Below are 9,260 nucleotides of genomic sequence, written 5' to 3'. Positions count from 1 at the left end.
GAATGAGTGATCTACATGTATAGAGAATAAAGAGAAAAAGGCCATTTAATCAATTCCTTTTAGTCAAGAGAGATAAATCCAAATTAAAATAAGGTGAGTGATCTTATATTTAAATCAGATTTTAGAAATCTGATTTACCATATGATCTAGCAATCTCACTTCTGAATATATATCCAAAGGAAACAAAATCAGTATTTTGGAGAGATATCTGCACTCCTATGCTCTTTGCGGTATTTCCCACAATACCTAAGATACGGAAACAATCTAAGTGTCCATTATGGATGAATAGGTAAAGAAAATGTGATACACACACACACACACACACACACAAACACATAATGGAATAGCATTCAGCCATAATAAAGGAGGAAATTCTGAAATTTACGACAACCTGGTTGAACCTGGAGGACATTATGCTAACTGAAATAGGCCAGGGCCTGGGGTTGGGGGAAATGGGCAGATGCTGGTCAAAGGGTACAAATTTTCATTTATAAGATAAATAAGTTCTGGGGATGTAATGCACAGCATGGTGACTCTAGTTAATAATATGGTATTGTACACTTGAAATTTGCTAATACAGTAGATCTTAAGCATTCTCACTACACACACACACACACACACACACACACAGTAATAATATGAGATGATAAATCTGTTAATGAACTTGATTGTGGTAATCAGTTCGCAACATGCATGTATATCAAATCATCACATTATACACTTTAAATATATATAATTTTATTTGTAAATTATACCTCAAAAAGCTGGGAAAGAATTAAATAGATTTTGATAATTAAAGTTAGAAAATTCACTTTACTTAGTTATATTATATTGAAATGAGTTTCATGAAATTATGAATAGCATTACTGGCAGAAATCTCAGAAATTATCTCTGCCAATAATTATAAAAGTATGGTTCCCAGACCAACAGCAACAAGAAAGTCTAGGAACTTGCTAGAAATGCAGATTCTCAGGCCCCATGCTAGACCTTCTAAATCTGATGTTCTGAGGTGGGTTTTAGTCATCTGCACTTTAACAAGTCCTTCAGGTGATATTGATGCATCCTACAGGTTGAGAACCCCTGGACGTGGCCAGTACTCTCATTTTATAAAGGAAGAAGCTGAAATTCAGGAGGTTATGTGAATTGCTCAAGGTCATATGCTAAAGGCAGCACTTTGGATAAACCTTAGGTCTTATTCCTAAATATTTAAGAAAATCTACCTATGTCTATAGACTGTTCAAAGTCATTGGGGACTCACCAAAAAGGAATCATGAATTAATAGAGCCCTTACAATGGAACCTACAAATGGAAGTGGTATGGTGGAGACAGATGAGTAAGAAGGAACATGTCACCCTCAGCAGGGCTCCCTGGCTCTGCACCACCTGCCTGCTTATTTGGAATAAGTTTATTTGGAATAGCTACGTAGAATCTAAATCCCTTATTACAGGGAAGATGCCGAATGCCTCTGTGCATGGCGGGCTGGGGGCTGCTTCTGCCCCAGAAGTTGCCTCAGCTTCTCTCCAGCCAGCACAACCCCTCAGAGGTGTGGCCAATCAGGATCCTTCTGTCTGTTGTGAGTTGAATTGTGCTCTTCCCCAAAATGATATGTTAAAATCCTAAACTCCAGCACCTGTAAATGTGAACTTACTTAGAAAAACGGTTTTTGAAGATATAATTAGGATGTAAATCAAGATAAAGTCATACTGAATTAGTGTGGGTCCTAAATCTAATCACTGGTATCCTTACAAGAAGAGACTCAGAGACACAGAGAAACACAGGGAGAACACCTTGTGATTGATGGAGGCAGAGATTTAAGTGATGTGTCTACGAGCTGAAGAACACAGATTGCTGGCAACCTTCAGAAGCTGGAAGATGCAAGGTAGAATTTTAGAGCTATCAGAGAGAGAAGGGCCCTGCCAAAACCTAGATTTCAGATTTCTAGCCTCCAGAACTGCAAGAGAATAAATTTTTGTTGTTTTAAGATGCCCAGTTTGTGGTAATTTGTTCTGGCAGCTCTGAGAAACAAATACAGTGCCACCCACGGGTCTTTGCTTTCCGCCTCCCACCCTCCCACCAGCGTTCCTCCACCCACCAATGTTCCTTCCTAGTATCTCAGCTTTCACCCGTACAGTTCAGTATCTACACAGCTGCCAGAGTGAGATTTTAAAGCATAAAGCACCTGCTCGAAGAATAAAATCCAAATTCTTTACCTGGTTGGAGTTTTGCCTGTCTCATGGCCCTCAACTCATTCCACACTCCGTTCTGCAGCCCCACTAACCACTGATCTCCTTTCTGCCTCTGGGAGAGACAAGATGGCCCTCTTTTTGTCTTTGGTCTTTTCTTCCTCAGTTAGTCACCTGCTTGGCCCCTTCTCTAAGGTCTCAGATTAAAAGCCCTTTCCTCCAGGAGGCCACCTGGAGGGAATGGAATGGGCCTCCACCACTTACTATAAAAAAGATATTAACCACTCGTAACACTGAAAAAAAATGTTCAGCTTATGTGCCAGGCACTGTTTTAAGCACAATACATCCATTATCCAACTTAATCCTGAAAATAGTATTTTCCTTATTTTATCAGGTGGGGAAATTGAGGCTCAAATTAATCATAACCTGTCATGATCCCGTTTACACCACAGTGTAGTGATTTACATTTTTAAAATTTCTTTATCATCTGTCTCTACCACTAAAACATGAGTTCCATGGGGCCAGGGATCATGATGTATGTATGGCATTTAGCAGATGTTCAAGAGGTAAGGAAATCTCTTCATGCGTCACTACTTTACTTTTTTGGCAAGCAGTAGATAATTTTTCTCTGTCCAAAGGGGGCGTAGATGAGTTGTCAGTGAGACAAGTCTGTTTCAGGAGCCCGTTTCTTCTCTGAAATGCAAGTTCAACGGTCGCCGTTACACACTGGCTCACCTCACAGCCTTTCAAGTAACTCCCCGATGCGATTTCCTTCAAAGGTCACTCATATGCAATTACCTCCACTAGGAGGAGATTGGACATAAAGGCCCCCTGTGCTCATTAAAACAAACAAAGGGATGCATTTTCATTAGAGTAAGGTGATATTTAATGCTGCCAGACAGGCCTAATTCCACAAAACTGGCTTCTTTGGCGTCTGCTACATTTGAAAAAGCACTAAGATAAATACATGGCTCGAATCTGGGAAGATAACTGAAAACTGATGGTCAAAGGCAAGAGAATTATGAGAACTTGGAAGTTTCACATAATAGCTGAATTAAATTGGAGGGAAAAAGCTAAAGTTTCAGTTGACGAAATGAAAAAACTTCTAATTGAACAGAACATTAAATTTATAATGTTGAAGTAGAAAAAGCACTGTCTGGGGAGTCAGACTTGGGTTCACACCACAGTCCAGTCATCTATTGGTAGGCACTACGCTATTCTCAGCCTCAGTTTCCTCATCTGCAAAATGGCCACGGTAGACACTAAGTAAAGACTAACAATTACTCTATTGTGATTTAATTATTACAGATACAAAAAGAACCCTCCTGAAGAACATGCTACTCTCTCTTCCCTTGTGTCCAATCAGTCGCTGAACCTGCTAACTCAGCCTCCTTTACCTCTGTTGAATTTGATCATTTCTATCCATGTGTACAGTTCTTCCCCTTGGCCTGGTTCAATCTGCCATCTTCACCCAGTCACTGCGATGCCTCATAGCCAGTTCTCTCATATCCACTCTGTCTATTCTTCATACCAGGCAGAATGGCCTTTCTAAAATTAGTACATGCTTTTGCTTATTATCCCTAAATGGTCTCCTGTTGCTTTGAGGATCAGATCCTTCCAGTGGCTTACCAAGCCCTGGTAACTTGCCAAGTCCTTCTGTATCAACCACCCTCTCAAGTTCTCTACAGTCCAGTCACACTGACTTTGACTTTGTAGCTCCTTATAGTGCCAAGTGTCATTATTCATAAGGCTTGGCCTCAGGACTATTTACGTGCTTTCCTTGGAACTTGAGTTTCCTTAATTGTAAACCAGAACAATAATACCTACCTTGTAGAATTATTTTGTGAGATAATAACAAAGTTTCCCTTCTTTGCCTCTTCTCTCCATCTATGACTTGTATCTCTACCACTCATTCAAAACATCATTTCCTCAGACAGAACCTTCCCTAAACTTCAAGACTAGCTTAGCATCCTTTTCTCCCTTTATAATTCTTGTCATATCTGTAATCATTGATTAAGTGTCTCTCTCTTCCCCACAAAGTGGCAAGGTTCTTAAGAACTGGGTTCATGTCTCTGCTGGGTTTAGGTCACTAAAATGGATCTAGTATATAGTAGGTGCTCACGAAATATTTGCTACACAAGTAACTAAATTAGTTCATGCAGGTGAGGGGCTCATTCCAGAATCACAACCTCTCTCAGGCTTTCTGTTTGGGTTTCCATTTCCATTTGATATGTCCAAGTGTAGACCAAAAGATAAACTCTTCCCAAATAGAATATTTAATTTGGTGCAAATACTCATTCTTCTCATAGAAGACTGAGCAGTACAAACTAAACCGATTACACTGAAACTTTACTTCTATTCAATTTATTATCTAAGCATAAAGGAGCTTCCCGAATGAGTCATTACCTGAGGCTCTGGACACTGACTACTGCCAAATAGCAAATAACCAGATTGTGTCAGTGTTGACATTTTGGGTCAAGCTGATGGTTTGTTTATTGAACTGCCTACTTTAGGGGCTCTGAGACTAAAAGAATGGTAATCAGCAGCCTGGATAACAACTCAGCACCCCAGCTGGAAACGCATGAGTAAACAAAATCATAATTTTTTACTTTGCCAAGCCCAGTAAACACCACCGTGATGAGCTACCAGTGAGGCATCCATTAACTAAGTAAATAATGCACAGGGCTAGGAAGAGGATTATTGATGCAGGCACAGTCTCGTCATTTGCTGACCATTGATGGACATTAGCCGTGATGTACAGACTAAGGAGGTACTTTGCCACCTGCTTTAATTTGCTAAACATGATGCATCCTCAGGGCCACAGAATGACTTTGTATTAGTGAAAAACCACCTGTTTTCTCCTTTTCCTGTTTTATTTTCTCAACACATAGTTATCATGTACCTACTGTCTGTATAATGGAACCTCTTGGGCAGGGTGCCCAGTACATAACTGCCTTCGCTCCCCTGGCTATACCCAGATTCAGAGAGTGATTCTAAAATGCAAGGAAGCTGATTCCTGGCAAGAAGAGACGGGTGTCCCAGCTCCTTCAAGAAGCCTGGGAGTGGGTGAAGGCAGATAGCATTGATAACTTCAGGGTTTAGAAAGTTTTTTTTTTTTTTTTTTTAAGAAGCTGGGAAGACATTTTACCCAGTCTTCTTTTTTTCTTTATACCCCTCTTTTGGCTTTATTCATTTACATTAGATTTTTCTTTAGCTCAGCCATAACTCTTTGGAGACTTTCAGGGTCCAGATTCATGGCTTCGGCTCTCCACTCCACAGAAATGTCTCCCGTATTCTGACTCTTCCTCCATCTATTCTTATGTTCCAGCTCCCTGGAGTCCTGTGGGTTGTTTTTATTTTTATTGAGGGTGCCAATAAAATCCAGGTTTCATAAAGTGCCAAAATAACAATAATAATGGCTATCGATTTTAACAGGAAAACTTTTTATATTATTATTAGTGTCTTAGTTAACCCCAAAGCAAACCGATAAGGTTTGTATTGCAACCTTGGTTTTTATTTGAGGAAACAGAGGTTCGAGGTTCAATTGCTCAAGGTCATGGAGTTTCTGAGGAACAGTCTGTGTTGAATCCCACTCCCAAGTGTGTGCATGTTCTGTCCACTATAACAGGCAAAACAGAGTTGAGTAGAAAAATTGCAAAGAAAAGATGTTTGAAGAGTCGAAGAAAGAATAAGAAAGCCTGGAAGGGAGGGGGACTAGTTGAAAACAAAATGGCGAGAAAATATAGAAAGCATTGGAAAACAGAAATTAGAGGCTTCGAGATGACACAGCGACTATGAAAACTTTTAGGGGGCCAAGAAAGTTAAAAAGGATATTTTGTAGAACAGCCTGAAATTCTGGAGGTATTTGGTGTAGGAACAAATACTTCAACACCATCAAAAGCCATCAGTATACAGCACACTGCATTATAATGAGTGACATCCATAATGGGGATCCAAAGTCATCAAGAAGAGCTTAAATTAAGTTAAGCTTTGTTCACTTAGGTAGAAAGTATAAAATCAATTTGGAACCTTCAAAAATAATTTAGACAAATACAAGTTGGTGCTAAAAGGGACTGTGCTTTTATGTTATTTTAAGCCTCATTTGCTCATAAAATTCATTCCTCAACCATGCTTCAAAATGAGGTGCTAGACTACTTTGAAAAGTTATTGCTAAAGGGTAAATAAGCTTTTCTTTCCTCACTCAGGTGTTGATAGACTTCCCACCGAAAGTCATGCTTCCCTTCTATTATGTAGACATAGATGGAAGAGGCTGCTCAATCAGGGTGTCTATTTCTCATCCTCAGGCCTCTAGAGGGTGCCATGTGCCTCCCAATGAAATTGGAGCAAAGGTCATTGGGGAATTTAAGAAGCAGGTGCCTTCTCCAGTCTTTTTTTGCCTTCAGACAACAAGGTACAGTGAACTTGTAGGCCATGTGTCAAAGATGGCAGAGCAAAAACGGAAGGACACCAAGTCCCTGAATCATTGCTTGGATGAGAAGTATTAGGAACTCTCACGTTTTTAGTTATGTGAGCAAGAACCATTATATATTATTGGATCTGTTTATGAAGCAGGCAGTATAACTGTAATTATTATATCAGGCAGCCAGAAAATTTCCTTTTTTGTCCACTTATTTTACTCATTGGACAGGATGCAGTTTTCTTTCTAAAGTACAGTTCTGATCATATCAGTTCTGCTCAAAGATCTTCCATAACTCCCTGTCAACTACAGAGGGAAATCTACTACAAGTGACCATTAAATCCCTCAAACTAGAACCCAGCTTATTTATCCAAATGTGTTATGTCCTTGTCTGCTCAAAGAGGAGCCTCCGTCTGAAATACACTCCTGGGATTCCCCTGGCTCCAATTATTGAAAGCCAACCCACCTTTCAAAGTCTTCTGTAAAGGCCATTTGATCAACAAAGTTGACCTTAATTTCAATCGCTTGGATTCAGATCCTATCACTTACCAACTATTTACCTTGGGCAAATTACTTAACTTCCGTATGCCTTAGTTTCTTCACTTATAAAATAATGGCCATGATAAAACCTACTTCATAAGGCTGTGAGGGTTCAATGAATTAATAGACAAAGAAGTCTCAGTCTGCTTTTCTGCCACCAGCATATGCCACTTCATACTGCAAGTTATTTCTTCACCAATCTTGACCATTCTTGTGTCACCTCCTTGGGAGGCAGAATGATTTTTTTATCTTTGTGTCCCACTCTGTCCCAGAAAGTGGCTTAAATACAGAAGATGTATTTGTTGAATGAATTAATATATGAATTTCTAAAGCTGCAGGAATTGGGTTTCATCCTCCCATTTACTTACGATTTGCTCAGAGGACTATGATATTTTCCTCCAGTTTGAATTCTAGTCAGAAAATGACAAGACTTTAAAAAAATATCCTGAAGTTCTGAAGAAGCTCTGATCATTTTTCTGACCTCTGATGAAATTGTCCACCCCTTAAGCATGGAAGTTTTTGCTAGGAAGTTTTGTTTCAGTTTTGAAGGCATGAGACAGTGAGTTGCTCTGGTCAGGTTGAACAGAGGTAGACATTTTCATCTTTTGTTCTTATTCTTGGACATGCCTGAGATGTCCGAGATATCCAGGATTTGTCCTAAGGGGCTATAGAAAGCTTAAATAATTTGAGGCTAGAAGGACTAAATATCCTTTAAAGCTGACAGTGCAGGAGGCCAAGGCAGGGGTTACTGAAGGAAGGCATGGTAAATACAGATCATGACAAACCATATTCCCCACTGATCTGGCCCAGCTCATTTTCAGCTGCACTCACAGCTGACGGTACTGTTTGTTTCAAAAATAAGACTTACTTAGGAGGAATGCTTAGACTGTAAATCAGTCTTCAAATGTAGAAGGACATGTCTATCTAGAACATTATTGGTGTTTAAAATATTAAACATTGAAACTCTGCCATTTCTTAACTGGTATCTTGGATTAAATGATCTCACTTCCTAATGGACTTTTCTAGTTGGATGGCACATGGGAGCCTCACCCTCAACACACCTAGAGCTGAGCTCGTTTTCAGTCTTTCTCATTTGTCATTCTTGTGTGGTGAAGGCCCCAGCCTCATCTAGCTGCTCAAGCCCCAAACCCGGTAGTCACGCTAAACCCCTCTCTTTCCTCCTCCACCTCAACCAAGAAGGCATTAAGGCCTGTTATCCTTCATCTTCAATTTCTCTCAACTCTGTTCACTTCTTTCCATTCCTACTCTAAACACCTCAGTTCAGCCCTCCACCTGAATTACAACCATGGTTTATTTATCAGGGTGCCTTGCTAGACTATAAACGCTTGGGGGATGTTGTCTTATCCACAGAGCTTAGCTCAATATCTGACTCACGATTGTTGCTCAGTAAATGGTCACTCATCTTAAGCTCATGCTTGCAGCCGTTAGAAGAGGCCAATGGGAAACCAAAGTAGACCTTTACCCCTGCCCTCAAGTAAGTGCAGCTTCCCTGAGTCCGGGTCATAAACCCTGCATTCAAGTATAAAGAAACACATTTCAATCCATCTTCAGTATAAAAAACAACACTTGTTTTTATTGTAAGTGATTAGAGGTCAGGGAATATATCTTTTGGGATTAATTAAATTATAGAACTGTGAAAAGACCCATAAGCACTGCGCAGTGGGAGCTGGCCCCATTTTACTCCCTTCTATGTCATTAACTTTCTGTCTTTGGAGTGAAGGTGAAAGAACTCTGTCAGCACCACTCCTCCCCAATTCCTCCCATCACCTGGGAGAATATTCACATTGGAGCAAAGGGTCCTTGGGCAGCTGATGACCCAAACTACTCTGTTCCTCCTGCGACCTCTGCCTGCCTTGCTTTCGATCAATTTCAGGATGGCCTGTGGGGTGAGGGCCAGACTCCAAGAGTGTGTGTATTGTAGCATTTCATCCATTCTTTCATTCAAAATCTATTTCTTAGTAGTTTACTATGTTCCAGGGACTGTTCTACATGCTGAGGATACACAAGTGAGCTAACAAGACAGAATTCCTACCATCATGATGGCTGCATATAAACTGGGGAGACGACAGTTAAACTGATTAATAAGTAAAATAAGTGCA

At 40.1% G+C, this 9,260-nt stretch overlaps 1 protein-coding gene across 1 annotated transcript in view; it reads right to left on the bottom strand.

Moving 5' to 3' along the window:
- Window positions 1-9,260, bottom strand: part of ST6GALNAC5 (ST6 N-acetylgalactosaminide alpha-2,6-sialyltransferase 5) — a 161,385-nt gene that overhangs the window by 27,390 nt on the left and 124,735 nt on the right. The window lies entirely within an intron of this gene.

Source organism: Pteropus vampyrus, unplaced genomic scaffold, assembly GCF_000151845.1.
Source record: "Pteropus vampyrus isolate Shadow unplaced genomic scaffold, Pvam_2.0 Scaffold22, whole genome shotgun sequence".
NCBI lineage: Eukaryota > Metazoa > Chordata > Mammalia > Chiroptera > Pteropodidae > Pteropus > Pteropus vampyrus.
Note: the sequence above shows the minus strand (reverse complement) of the source record. Positions and strands in the feature narration are given on the sequence as shown.